This window comes from Aquarana catesbeiana, linkage group LG02 (assembly GCF_042186555.1).
Source record: "Aquarana catesbeiana isolate 2022-GZ linkage group LG02, ASM4218655v1, whole genome shotgun sequence".
NCBI lineage: Eukaryota > Metazoa > Chordata > Amphibia > Anura > Ranidae > Aquarana > Aquarana catesbeiana.
Genome location: NC_133325.1, coordinates 579,885,574 through 579,900,904, shown reverse-complemented (window position 1 = coordinate 579,900,904; position 15,331 = coordinate 579,885,574).

Sequence of the window (15,331 nt, the reverse complement as noted above, 5' to 3'; positions counted from 1 at the left end):
GGCTGTGTGTGACACGTCATTGATCTCTGCTCCGATGACAGAGAGCAGAGAACAGTGACACTGTCACTAGGCAGAACGGGGAGATGCTTGTTTACATTAGCATCTCCCCATTCTTCCTCCACGTGAGGCGATCGAGGGTATCCCCGCGGAGATCGAGTCCATGGGACCCGCGACCCGACTCACGGAGCCTGCCACGGGCGCGGCGCGCACCCGCTGCCGCCTCTTAAAGGGGAACGTACAGGTACGTGATTCTGCCTGTACATGCCCTTCTGCTGCAGTATATCTGCGTGAGGCGGTCAGCAAGCGGTTAAGCCATAGAGATGATTGGACCCATTCTGATCTCTGATCAGCTCTATGGTCAGCTGGCAGAACCACCGGCTGCATTCTCAGGTTCCCTGTTGGGACAGGAGAGCCAGATAAAACCATGGAAGACGGGGGGGGGACATTCCCTCCCACTGCTTGTAAAATTACTGCTAATTAGCCACTAGGATTGCTTTTACATGAAAGCCGACCGCTAGCTGAAAAGAATGATACCAAGATGATACCTAAACCCACAGGCATCATTCTGGTATAACCACTCAAAATCCAGCAACATACCATATATTGTAATCTTTTTTTTTTCATGCAGCCTGTGGGCTGCATGAAAAAAGGAGATTGATCGGTGGGTATGCCCACCATTAGAATACCTCCCTTCATCCACCCACTTCTAATGATGGGCATACATGCACCATTTTGTATTTAACTGTGGTGGTGAAATCACCTCCTACAGTGCTGGAGTCACGGCTTTATGTATCGTGGGAGAAAACGCTGTTGCTTTTAAGATAAATAAATCAGTGCTGCAGCTGAATGGCCTAAAAAATATAGGCCGAAGCATGGGGGCATCCACCCCAAAAGTTAGGAGCAAATCACTCCTCCACCCCTGCTGCCCCCATGCTTCGGCATATATGCTCTTTTTTTTAACTGTGGTGGTAAAATCCCCTCAGACAGTGCTGGAGTCATGGCTTTATGTATCGTGGGAGAAAACGTTGCTGTCAAGATAAATAAATCCGCGCTGTAACTGAATGGCGTACCTTCTAAGCAAATGATGGTTAACAATAAAACAAACTAACATTACAGTATAACAGTAAGACATGCCATACCTGCAAAGCAAATACAAAAAAAAACATAGTAAAAAATAAAACATTTTTTAACGCAATCTGTGCCTAATATATATATATGCCGAAGCATGGGGGCATCCGCCTGCAAAAGTTAGGAGCAAATCGCTCCTTCACCCCTGCTGCCCCCATGCTTCGGCATATATGCTCTTCTTTTTAACTCTGGTGGTGAAATCACCTCCTACAGCGCTGGAGTCACGGCTTTATGTATCATGGGAGCAAACGCTGTTGCTGTCAAGATAAATAAATCCGCGCTGCAGCTGAATGGCCTACCTGAAAATAAAAAAATTGTTAACAATAAAACACAGTAAACAGTAAAGTATAAAAAAATTACATACCTGAAAAGCAAACATGGTTAAACATAATAACAATTAAACATTGCAGAATAGAATACAGTAAAAAAGAGCAGAACAATATAGAGAGAGAGAACAATAAACTATTTTTGGTTTTTTTATTTATATATTTTTTTGTGTTTTTTTTTACACTTTTTTTTTGTAACTGTAACTGTAACGTTTCCAGGTTTGGGTCTCTCAAAATGCGATGGCAATGAAAGTGTGTCCTAGTTTGTGCAGTGCTGTACCCTACGCTAATGCTCAACTAGTGTATGGTAGCGTTCAAAACATTCACCAATGCAAAGACCAGGATTGTCAGGACAGGAGGGACAATAATAGCGGGTGTCACGCCTATATTCGCGCTTGCTGCAGACACAACATCTTCTTTGGGGGGCTCGTTGGCTATTGGTACTCGGGAGGACATACAGAAAATGCCCCTCATGCAGCTGGCTTACTGCATTTGGATTGGCAAGGTGAGGTGGAGCACCGTCTGGAAACAAAAGGGCTCTGATGATCTCTTCCTGGAATTTAAGGAAGGATCCAGTCCGTCCTGAAGCTCTGTATCGCACATGAGCGTTCAGGAAAGCCAATTGAAATAAATAAACAGACACTTTTTTGTAACAGCGTCTGGCCTTATGGGCAACTAGGTACGGCGGCAACAACTGGTCGTTGAGGTCCACCCCTCCCATATTTTGGTTATATTCGTGGACACAGAGGGGTTTCTCCACAACACCAGTCGCTGTCGGAATTTGGACCGTCGTGTCTGCATGAAGGGAGGTAAGAACGAAAACATTCTTATTATCCCTCCACTTCACAGCGAGAAAATTATTACACTTGAAGCAGGCTCTCTCCCCCAGCCTAAGACTGGAATCTTCAAGCCGCTGGGGAAAGCCCCGGTGATTAGGTCACACGGTGCCACATGCTCCAATCTGATGATCAAACAAGTGACTAAAAAGTGGCACGCTCGTGTAATAATTAAAAATTAAATAAAAAATAATTGTCCACATACAAATGGTACCCCTTTCCAAAAAAGGGTGACACCAAGTCCCACACAATCTTGCCAGCGCTCCCTATGTAATCTGGGCAGTTCTCCGGCTCTACGTGGCTATCTTTTCCCTCGTAAACCATAAAACTACATGTATAGCCTGTGGCCCTGTCACAGAGCTTATACATCTTGACCCTGTATCTGGCACGCTTGCTGGGAAGATACTGTTTGAAAGACAAGCGGCCAGAAAACTTAAACAGGGTCTCATCAACGCAGACAACTTGATGGGGAGTAAACAAGTCTACAAAACGTTGGTTGAAGTGGTTTACGAGGAGACAAATTTTGTAGAGCCGATCGTATCCAGGGTCCCCACGAGGACGACAGAGTTCATTGTTGAACTGCATGAACCGCAAGATCTCCTTGTATCTTGCCTCGTCATGGAGGCAGAGAACACGGCATATGGTAAATTGGGTCAGTGGACCAATATGACCGCAACATACTCATTTTAACTATGCCCATTACGAGGGATAGGCCCAGAAAGATCTTAAATTCAGAAACTGTAATTGGTTTCCAATCTCTGGCAAGGGAGGACTGGGGATTAGCGGCGATGTATTGACCAGCATACAAATTACTTTGGTTCACAATAGATCTATAGAGATCTTCGGTGAAAATAAAGCGAATTTTAAAAAAAATTGTCATTTAAAATAATAAACAAAATAAATTGGCTCTTTAAGAGCCTAGGGGTGGAAGTGACGTTTTGACGTCGCTTCCGCCCTGCAGTGTCATGGAGACGGGTAGGGGCCATCTTCCCTCACCTATCTCCATGTCAGCCCAGGGGACAGACGTGATCGCCTCCGTCACTGCCGATGGCTCCGGTAAGCAGCAGAGGGCAACAGATCGCGGCAAGAGGGGGCCCTCTCCCGCCTTCGATAAAAGTGATCTTGCGGAGAATGCGCTGCAGAGATCACTTTTATCTTGTACCGGACCGCTGGCTGAACACGGGGATACCAGGGTTATGGCAGCTAGCTGCTGCCATAACAATGATATCCGTCCCCAAAGTAGGGATGTACATCAGTGTGCGGCGGTCCGGAAGTGGTTAAAGTGGATGTAAACCTAATTCGTGACATTTGACCACATATATCTGTAGTGTTTTCTTATCTCTCAAATCTTATCAAGTACTGTGTGTTTCTGCTGTTTCATTGCTCTGTTATCAGCATGATAACTTCTGACAAGTTCTCAATCAACCAATATAAAACCAGCCTGAAATTTGTGTCATGGGAGGTTGCTATTAATAGATTAGCACAGAGCTTGACTTGTAATAGCACAGTTCTGCAAGTCTCTGCCTATGTGGAGGGTGTGGGGGGGTGCCTTTCCTCCAATCAGCTGTCTTGGCTGTATTCCAAGAATACACTCCCAGTGCTGAACAGGAAGAGAAAATCTCTAACACAATGTGCACTTTCTAAAGCATATATAAAGCTAAAGACAGCATGTGAAACTTATGTAGGGAGATTTGTTTCATCTCTGTGTATCATCTGAGGTTGTTCACTTCACTGGGTATAGGAGAGGGTTTACTTCCACTTTAAGACAATTCCAGGTGTAAGATGTCTGTATACAGTGTCCTGTGGAGTATGCTATAGTGGCTGGTATTGGATTTGTGGGCAGGTGCCCTCTCACCAATCTGGAGACAGTGTAGGAACTTCCTGAATAGCAATCCAAGTCAATTCTTCCTTCTGCAGAAAGGGCTGAGATGACGATCTGGCGGCTGGAATAGCGATGCTGCGGTGGTGCCCCTTGTGTAGCATGCGGTGTCAGACTGGCCTGGGTCAGAGCTGGAAGCGCCGTGTTGCCGTGTGGTAGGCCGCAGTCCTCTCGCACAGCAGCGAAGGGGGTGTTTACTTGATGAGACCCGGGAAGCAAGAGAGCTTGGGCCTGGTCTGCTGACCCCTTTATAGCCTCTTCCATAGTTCTCTCCCTGGAGCAGATGGCCTGCTGGGAGGTGTAGTTCATGGATAGTTCTGCAGTTCAGGGATGCCCGTTCAGGAGACTACAGCATACCTCCCAACATTTTGAGATGGGAATGAGGGACACCTACTAGCAAATGTATGTAGGCATAGAACACGCCCCTTGTCACACCCCCTTAAAGAAGAATTAACCCCAAAAAAAAGGTTAATTAAATCCACAAGTGCTTTTTTTTTAACCACTACTATTCCTTTATATTGGCTTTTAAAATGTACAAATACAGCAATTTAGAAATTGGATGAAAGTTTTAGCACCGGGAAACACTTTTTGAAAGATAAAAAGTGCATTTTATATACAACTCTATAGATCAGACCAAAATGAGGGACAAATAAGGAGGAAAGAGGGACAGAGGGACATTGCTCCAAATAAGGGACAGTCCCTCCAAATCAGGGACAGTTGGAAGGTATGGACTACAGTTCCCACAATGCTCTCTGCTTGGCTCAGGAGTATGATGCATGTGATTCGAGCCCAGCACTAGGGGAAAACAGAGACGGCCTAAGAAGGTAGAGGTTAGTAAGTCTGCAGTACCAGATAACTGTAGTCTCTCTCAGCTACACTTATACAGCAATCACATGCAAATGATCGGCCCTGGGTGCAAAGTGCCTGCATGAGCGATTACATGTGAGTCGCCGTGATTAGCTGTGGGAGCCTCCGTTGCTTACCCCCCCGCTGGGGTTCTAGCATCTAATCGGACTGTGGGTGCATTCGCAGGTGTCAATGCACCCTTATGCCGCGTACACACGAGCGGACTTTCTGGCATACTTGGCCCGGCGGACCAGAGTCCGCCGGACAATCCGACCGTGTGTAGGCTCCGGCGGACTTTTCCGGCTGACTTTTTCCCAAAAGCCCGCCGGACCTAGATTTGAAACAAGTTTTAAATCTTTCCGTCGGACTCAGTTTCTGGCGGAAAGTCCGCTCGTCTGTGTGCTGGTCCGACGGACAGCCCGCTCGTCTGTATGCTGGTCCAACGGACCAGATACGACGCAAGGGCAGGGTATTGCATTTCGCGCTCGCTGCAATAGGAAAAAAAATTTTCCTATTGCGGCGAGCGCGGGGCATACCAGGCCCTTAGGTCTGGTATGGATTATAAAGGGAAACCCCTACAACGAAAAAACGGCATGGGGTCCCCCCTAAAATCCATACCAGACCCCGATCCAAGCACGCAGCCCGGCCGGTCAGGAAAGGGGCTGGGGAAGAGCGAACGCCCCCCCCTCCTGAACCGTACCAGGCCACATGCCCTCAACATGGGGGGGGGTGGGTGCTTTGGGGGGAGGGGGCGCCCTGCGGGGCCCCCCCAAAGCACCTTCTCCCCATGTTGATGAGGACAAGGGCCTCTTCCCGACAACCCTGGCCGTTGGTTGTCGGGGTCTGCGGGCGGGGGGCTTATCGGAATCCAGGAGCCCCCTATAATAAGAGGGCCCCCAGATCCCGGCCCCCCACCCTATGTGAATGAGTATGGGGTACATGGTACCCCTACCCATTCACCTAGGGAAAAAGCGTCAATAATAAAACACACTACACAGGTTTTTAAAATAATTTATTAAACAGCTCCGGGGGGGGTCTTCTTCCGGCTTCGGGGGTCCCTCCGGTTCCTCTTCTCCCGGCATCCAGTTGGTTCTTCTCCGCTCTCTCCGGCCTCTTCTCCCGGTGTTCCAGTTCTTCGGCCGGCTCCTCCGCTGTCTTCAGGCCGCTCTTTTGCCAGCGGAGGTCCGGACTTCTAGGCTTCTTGTCTTCTTCCCTCTTCTCTTCTCCAGATGTTGACATGACGCTCTCTCCGGCTGGACTGCTCTCTGAGGGCTCCGTTGTGACTTATATAGGTGGAGACCCCGCCCCCTTATGATGTCACAGTCCCTGGGCATGCTGGGACTGTGACGTTTTAGGGGGCGTGGTCATCGGGTGATGTTGATGTTGGGAAGGTGTGTTAAATTTGGTGTTATCGCTCTCACTCTCTCATACTGGTCACTGGAAGTTCAACATGGCACCTCATGGCAAAGAACTCTCTGAGGATCTGAAATAAAGAATTGTAAAGATACATAAAGATGGCCTAGGCTATAAGAAGATTGTCAAGACCCTGAAACTGAGCTGCAGCATGGTGGCCAAGACCATACAGTGGTTAAACAGGACAGGTTTCACTCAGAACAGGCCTCGCCATGGTCAACCAAAGAGGTTGAGTGCACATGCTCAGCGTCATATCCAGAGGTTGTCTTTGGGAAATAGCCGTATGAGTGCTGCCAGCATTGCTGCAGAGGTTGGAGGGGTGGAGGATAAGCCTGTCAGTGCTCAGACCATATGCCGCACACTGCATCAAAGTGGTCTGCTTGACTGTCATCCCAGAAGGAAGCCTCTTCTAAAGATGCACAAGAAAGCCCGCAGTTTGATGAAGACAAGCAGACTAAGGCATGGATTATTGGAAACATGTCCTGTGGTCTTAAGAGACCAAGATAAACTTATTTGGTTCAGATGGTGTCAAGCGTGTGCGGTGGCAACCAGGTAAGGTGTACAAAGACAAGTGTGTCTTGCCTACAGTCAAGCATGGTGGTGGGAGTGTCATGGTCTGGGGCTGCATGAGTGCTGCTGGCACTAGGGAGCTATAGTTCATTGAGGCAACCTTGAATGCCAACATGTACTGTGACATACTGAAGCAGAGCATGATCCCCTCCCTTCTGAGACTGGGCCACAGGGCAGTATTCCAACATGATAACGACCCCAAACACACCTCCAAGACGACCACTGCCTTGTTAAAGAAGCTGAGGGTAAAGGTGATGGACTGACCAAGCATGTCTCCAGACCCAAACCCTATTGAGCATCTGTGGGACATCCTCAAACAGAAGGTGGAGGAGCGCAAGACCTCTAACATCCACCAGCTCCGTGATGTCGTCATGGAGGAGTGGAACAGGACTCCAGTGGCAACATGTTAAGCTCTGGTGAACTCGATGCCAAAGAGGGTTAAGGCAGTGCTTAAAAATAATGGTGGCCACACAAAATATTGACACTTTGGGCCCAATTTGGACATTTTCACTTAGGGGTGTACTCACTTTTGTTTCCAGCGGTTTAGACATTAATGGTTGTGTGTTGTGTTATTTTGAGGGGACAGCAAATTTACACAAAAAACCCTGACCGCTCTAATTCATGTGCCTGGTGACCCTAATGGACAGGCTGCCACTGGAAGATACACAGGTATCAATCTCTACACAGTGGGGTTGATTTACTAAACGCAAATAGACTGGTAAAGCTTCACTTTGCAAAGAATACCCAATCACATGCAAGGAAAACAAAAAAACAGCATTTTGCTTGCACATGATCAGATGATGGAAGTCAGCAGAGCTTTTGCTCATTTGCTAAGCTCTGGAGCAACTGCACCTGCAAAGTGAACAGTTGATTTGCCTTTAGTAAATCAACCTCATAGGCTCAATGACAACAAGTAACCCTCTACGATTATGTTGCCACTGTATTTTCCTATCTTGGACATACAGTGAGGGAAAAAATGATTTGATCCCATACTGATTTTGTATGTTTGCCCACTGACAAAGAAATGATCAGTCTATAATTTTAATGGTAGATTTATATTAACAGTCAGAGACAGAATAACAACAAAAATATCTAGAAAAACGCATTTCAAAAAAGTTATAAATTGATTGAGTGAAATAAGTATTTGATCCCCTATCAAATCAGCAAGATTTCTGGCTCCCAGGTGTCTTCTATACAGGTAATGAGCTGAGATTAGGAGTACTCTCTTAAAGGGAGTGTTCCTAATCTCAGCTTTTTACCTGTATAAAAGACACCTGTCCACAGAAGCAATCAGTCAATCAGATTCCAACTTCTCCACCATGGCGAAGACCAAAGAGCTGTCCAAGGATGTCTGGGAAAAGATTGTAGACCTACACCAGGCTGGAATGGACTACAAGACCATCGCCAAGCAGCTTGGTGAGAGGATGACAACAGTTGGTGCGATTATTCGCAAATGGAAGAAACACAAAATAACGGTCAATCTCCCTTGGTCTGGGGCTCCATGCAAGATCTCACCTTGTGGAGTTTCAATGATCATGCGAACGGTGAGGAATCAGCTCAGAACTACACGGGAGAATCTTGTCAATGATCTCAAGGTAGCTGGGTCCATAGTCACCAAGAAAACAATTGGTAACACACTACGCCGTGAAGGAGTGGAATCCTGCAGTAACCACAAGGTCCCCCTGCTCAAGAAAGCATATGTACAGGCCCGTCTGAAGTCTGCTACTGAACATCTGAATGATTCAGAGGAGGAATGGGAGAAAGTGTTGTGGTCAGATGAGACCAAAATTGAGCTCTTATTTATTTATTTCATTAACTCAGCTTGCCCTGTTTGGAGGAGGCGGAATACTGCCTATGACCCCAAGAACACATCCCCACCGTCAAACATGGAGGTGGAAACATTATGCTTTGGGGGTGTTTTTCTGCTAAGGGGACAGGAAAACTTCACCGCATCAAACGAACGATGGACGGGGCAGTGTACCGTCAAATCTTGGGTGAGAACCTCCTTCCCTCAGCCAGGGCAAACGTCTACCTCGAAATCTTAGTGACTTGGAGAGGATCTGCAAAGAGGAGTGGGACAAAATCCCTCCTGAGATGTGTGCAAACCTGGTGGCCAACTACAAGAAATGTCTGACCTCTGTGATTGCCAACAAGGTTTTTGCCACCAAGTTCTAAGTCATGTTTTGTGAAGGGGTCAAATACTTATTTTACTCATTAAAATGCAAATCAGTTTTTAACTATTTTGAAATAAGTTTTTCTGGATATTTTTGTTGTTATTCTGTCTCTCACTGTTAAAATAAACCTACCATTAAAATTATAGACTGATCATTTTTTGTCAGTGGGCAAACGTACAAAATCAACAGGGTATCAAATACTTTTTTCCCTCACTGTAACATGATTTGCCACCCCTAGTGACTGTGGCACCCTAGGCCATGGTTTAAGTGGCTTTGTGTCAAATCTGGCCCTTGACGTAGATCTATAGGATTCAGTGAGGTTAAAATGCATATTCTACTGTACCTGTTTACCTTGCAAGGGAGGTTGCGCTTAAGAAATTACTTCTATCATCCAATCATGTGCAAGCAAAAATGCTGTTTTTTTTTCTTTTCTTTTCACATCATTGGGTGTTGTTTGTGTAGCGCTGGTAGATTTTCCAATCTATCGCTTATATGTAAATTTAGTGGGTTATCTGGGCTGTACATAGTTCAGATTTAATTTACTGTTAGATTAGCCTCTGTTCCAGTTTGACTGTGTTGCGTGCAGTTCCACATTCTGCCTGTGGGTGTCATTGTCACCATGGGTCGGTGTTGGAAAGCAACAAGCTGAAGTATATGAGTGCTTTTCTGTCCCGTAGACAACTCGGCGGAGGTGGTCCTCCGGGTTGCATTCTGGGAGAGAGTATTTATGGGACAGAGGTCATGTTTCTGAGAGCTTTACCTCGTGGCCCTCCTGGCCTAAAGGTATGTGTTAGTGAGTCCTACCTCGCGGCCCTCCGGCCCGGAGGGTTGCGTTGCGGCAGCCGTGCGGGTAGGCCCAGAAGCCTGTCTGCGGCCTGCTATCGCTGGGATGGTCCTGTGCTGTCTGTCCTGCGGGAAGAAGCCAGACAATTGGGAAGATCCAGGGGAGGACCCATCTTGGAAGGGACCATGGAAGGCTGGTCTTAAGAAGGGCCTGGTGACTGATTGGAGGACACATCTTAAACTAATCTACCGCACAAGTACTGCCAGGTTGGCTTAAAGGTTCTGGTACTGTGTTTGCTGTTCATCGAAAACTACTACATCCTGTGGCAGAGGATCGTACAGTTTTGTTTCATTCAAGTCTGTGGCAGAGACTTTTTATTCGTGCTACGTTCCGGCTGCTAGGTTAGTGAGAGAGACCTATCCGGGCGGGCAAAGATTTAATCCCGAACGGACGATATATTTACCCCTGAGATTTCAATTCCTTAGTGCTACACCAAGAAAAGGTATTTGAACTTCCCTGCAACTCTTCTTCTACCTCTTTCCTGCTACTTCTTCCAGTTATCTCCCATTAAAGCATTGGAAAAGTACTCAAGTGACTGGTGCCTACATTATCTGATAATAAGGTTAACGTGGACTCGGTGAACGGTGTTGATGAAATTACAGGTAAAAAGGTGACAGTAACAGCCCGCTTTAAATCAGCAGCTCCACCGTGAGTTAGTGCTACATGTGGGGGCGTCGTCCGGGATTATTTACCGTTGCTCTAAGCAGCCCTGAGGAGTATTTCACCGGGAGTCTATGTTAAAAGAGGTTCTCTGGACTTTGTTACTTTTTCCAGGAGAAGAAGGGGTTAAACTGCAGGATTACATTTCTGACTGCGTATGCTGCGGGTGAGAAGTAAAAGCCCAGGAGCTACGTGATCAGAGGAACAAGTGGGAGGAGCCTAACCTACTTGTTGCCACGTGGGACGCGGTTGTGTGTGTGTGTTTGGCGCCAAAGGAGAGAGAAGCATCGTGATCGTACTGAGAGGATCAGAGTGCAGCCATGTCTTCTTTTCCATTGGTACCGTCGACTATGAGATCCATGATGTTTCCTACAAGTACCGCTGCGGGTGCTATGCTAGCCGGAACCCTGCTGACAGATACCGGCATTCATTTGAAGCCGCAGGGGCGGTTCGTACTATATACTGTTGGAGATATTGAAGGGCTGGGCATGCTTTGCCACAAGTGTGAAGGACTGGCCATACAACTCCGTCTATTTGTTCGCTGTTTGCAGTGCGAAAAATATTTGTTCATAGTGGAGCAACCTACAATGTTGCCCCGTGCTTATCGTGTGGACTGGGCTACAGGAATCACCACAGTGGAAACAACAACAGGCCGTGACCTTGTCTGCTACCGTGAGTGTTCCTGAGGGAGATGTCGCTGTTACCGCTTCATCAGCGGATATCACCTTTATTTCTACTTCTACTACAACTGTCCCTGCTGCACCTGTCCAAAGGAAGGTGGGATATGTGAAGGCTTCATGCGGCCATGGTCGAGGCCTACCCCAGAGACTACCCGAACCAGAGCCGGAGGAATACATGGATCCGGAGAAGTCCACGTCGGGAACGGGTGAGAGATCAAAGGGGAACATATCTGGGACTCTTTGTAAATATTTGCCAGCAGAAGAGTTGAGAGACTCGGAGATAGATTCTATGTCAAATCTCTCCGGTGATGATGATTTGTTTGAGACAATGTCACAGGAATTATTGTGGGCCCAGGGTGAAGATGTTGCTTCTGCCCTTACTTTCTCAGAATGGATAGCCATGGATTCTGGGAAGACATCACTTTGTGTGGAGCCGCACAGTACTACCAAAGAGACATTGTCTAAAGTTGCTAGTTTGCTTGAGTTTGAGCCGACACCTATTGGATCTATGGTGCGCAAATCACCAAATTCTTGTGTGCCTCCTGGTTTGGGGAAAAACAGAGCTTTGCCTAGACTTGCCCGTTTACAGAGAGTGCTCACCAAATATGTTGCCACAGAATATGGTCTGGAATTTCCCTATGTTACTCAGGTAATTATGCAGTAAATTGAGGCCAAACGGGAACAGTGGTACCGTGAAGCTGGTTGGGACTATTTGTCTGTACCAAAACCTTTCCGGAAAGCTGGGTATTCTGCTACTATGGATGAACGTTTCAATGGATGTTTGCTGCATTGGAACTATGGTCGGCATATCTATGCTGACAAGGTGGTCATTTGCAGACCCGGAAGAGATGACATTGTCTATTTTATCACCACCGTGGATAAACAAGGGAAGAAACTGACATTACCAGATCCCCGGTTTTATTGGTGATTATGCAAAGAAACTGTTGTCTTCTGTTCTTCTAAAAGAAAAGAGAACTTTGGGGTATATAGCCAGATAGTGTTAGTGTTTAGAGATCTCCGTGGTCAAGAGATTTTATTCACCTCATAGCTTCGATATCCAAAGACTTTTTGCTAGCCAGATTTCGTTTACTGGAAAAAATATAATTTGCCCAAAGATAGGGATGGACTTTTCAAGTTATTTTAGTTGATTTTCATTAGAAGAAAATATGTGGGAAGAAAGTGTCATTCTCTGGGGAATGAGGCTTTGCTCCTGAATAGTTTAAGTGCTATTACTGTACATATTTGTGTGTGTTTAACTTTGTTTCTTTCAGGAACAACTAGATCTCCTATCAAGCTGTTAGGCTTTTCAGCTAGGTAGATAGTGGGGTTTTGTGACGTGACTAATGTGATTTCTTTTGCTGATACGAATATGTTATTGTACAAATGTTTGAAACTGTAACATCTCTATACTGTCTCTTTTTCTTACTCATCCAAGTTTTAAGTTCATATACCTACTCTCAGGCTTGAGAGTCATATTTTGCCAAACGCTGAGGACAATGTCTATTGTAGTGGGGGGAGTATGCTCTGTAGATTTTCCAATCTACCACTTACATGTAAATTTAGTGGGTTCTCTTGGCTGTACATTGTTCAGATTTAATTTACTGTTAGATTAGCCTCTGTTCCAGTTTGGCTGTGTTGCGTGCAGTTCCACATTCTGCCTGTGGGTGTCCTTGTCACCATGGGTTGGTGTTGGAAAGCAACAAGCTGAAGTATATGAGTGCTTTTCTGTCCCGTAGACAACTCGGCGGAGGTGGTTCTCCGGGTTGCATTCTGGGAGAGAGTATTTATGGGACAGACGTCATGTTTCTGAGAGCTTTACCTCGTGGCCCTCCTGGCCTAAAGGTATGTGTTAGTGAGTCCTACCTCGCAGCCCTCTGGCCCGGAGGGTTGCGTTACGGCAGCCATGCGGGTAGGCCCAGAAGCCTGTCTGGGGCCTGCTATCGCTGGGATGGTCCTGTGCTGTCTGTTCTGCGGGAGGAAGCCGGACAATTGGGAAGATCCAGGGGAGGACCCATCTTGGAAGGGACCATGGAAGGCTGGTCTTAAGAAGGGCCTGGTGACTCGATTGGAGGATGCATCTTAAACTAATCTACCGCACAAGTACTGCCGGGTCGGCTTAAAGGTTCTGGTACTGTGTTTGCTGTTCATCGAAAACTACTACATCCTGTGGCAGAGTATCGTACAGTTTTGTTTCACTCAAGTCTGTGGCAGAGACTTTTTGTTTGTGCTACGTTCCGGCTGCTAGGTTAGTGAGAGAGACCTATCCGGGCGGGCAAAGATTTAATCCTGAACGAAGGATATATTCACCCCTGAGATTTCAATTCCTTAGTGCTACACCAAGAAAAGGTATTTGAACTTCCCTGCAACTCTTCTTTTACCTCTTTCCTGCTACTTCTTCCAGTTATCTCCCATTAAAGCATTGGAAAAGTACTCAAGTGACTGGTGCCTACATTATCTGATAATAAGGTTAACATGGACTCTAAGTTCGGTGTTGGTGAAATTACAGGTAAAAAGGTGACCGTAACAGCCCGCTTTAAATCAGCAGCTCCACTGTGAGTTAGTGCTATATTTGCAAAGTGAAATTTCAGCACATTCACAAGCTCTGTGAAAAACTCCCTTGCAAAGTGAACAGCCTGTTTGTCTTTAATAAATCAGCCTTTATATGGAAATACCGTATTTATTTACCGTATTGCGTATAACACGCACTTTTTTCCCCTTAAAATCAGGGGAAAATCGCGGGTGCGTGTTATACGCCGATCCCCTGCGATCCCCCGCTGTCAGATCTAAAAAATCGCCGACCGCGATTTGAAAATGGCGCCGAAAAACACAGTGCCGGTCCTCGGCTCTTCTCTACAACTTTCGGCTTCACTCGAGCGCCGCCCGAACCTAGCCAAGTGTACTCGGCTAGGTTCGGATAGCTCCGCTCACCGTCACGCCCATCCCGAGTGGAGCCGAAAGTGAACGAGAGCCGCCGAGGATCGGCTCTGTGTATTTCGGTGCCGGTGGCGCCATTTTCAAATCGCGGTCGGCGATTTTGAAGCTCAGCGAGCGGCAAGGCTGGACTGGGGCAAGGCTGGACTGGGGCAAGGCTGGACTGGGGCAAGGCTGCACTGGGGCAAGGCTGCAATGGACACTGGTGAAGGCTGCACTGACATGGCTGCACTGACAAGGCTGCACTGACAAGGCTGCACTGACATGGCTGCACTGGGGGAAGGCTGCAATGATGGGCATTTAAATGTAAGTTTTTTTCCCTTCAACTTCCCTCCTAAAAGTTTTTTTTTCCTTAAAATTTCCTCCTAAATTGGGGTGTGTGTTATACGCCGGTGCGTGTTATACGCCGATATATACGGTACTTTGATTATCTCCATAAAACAAATGTCTAATCGTTAAAAGACTCTGTTTTACTCACCACTACGCAACAGACTCCTCACATAAAAACTGGTAACACCATCCAGAATCAAGTTATGGTTTTGGATTCAAATCACCAAGCGATAATCTTTGTAAACTTGCTTTTGCCTACAAGATACCTTTAAAGAGTAACTCCACTTATGTTGAGTTAAGATGTTATGTCAATGTGCAAAAGTGAATCTCAAAGGGATTTATAATTTTATTATCAATGAGCTGATGCACTTGCAGTGTTCTAACTAGAAGAATTGCAGGGCTGGCATCTCTTTAAAAATTGTTGTTGCAGGGGATGCCTGAAATCAGACTTGTATCTTAGTGCAGACTTGTGAGAAAATTAGTGAGCCAGTTACACAAGTTGGAAATTACATTTCTTGGGAAGTTCTATACACAATCTGTGCCCAGAAGGCCTCCAGGTTTCCATACTGCATTGAATTTACAGAAAATTACAGCACTACAAATTGAAAAGGAAATAATATAATAACATTCAGCATAGGCATGCGCATGGGGGGTGCCTGGGCACACCCTAATAACCCTCTGCGTGGTAGTGTAGCTGCATACCGGCTGTCTCCT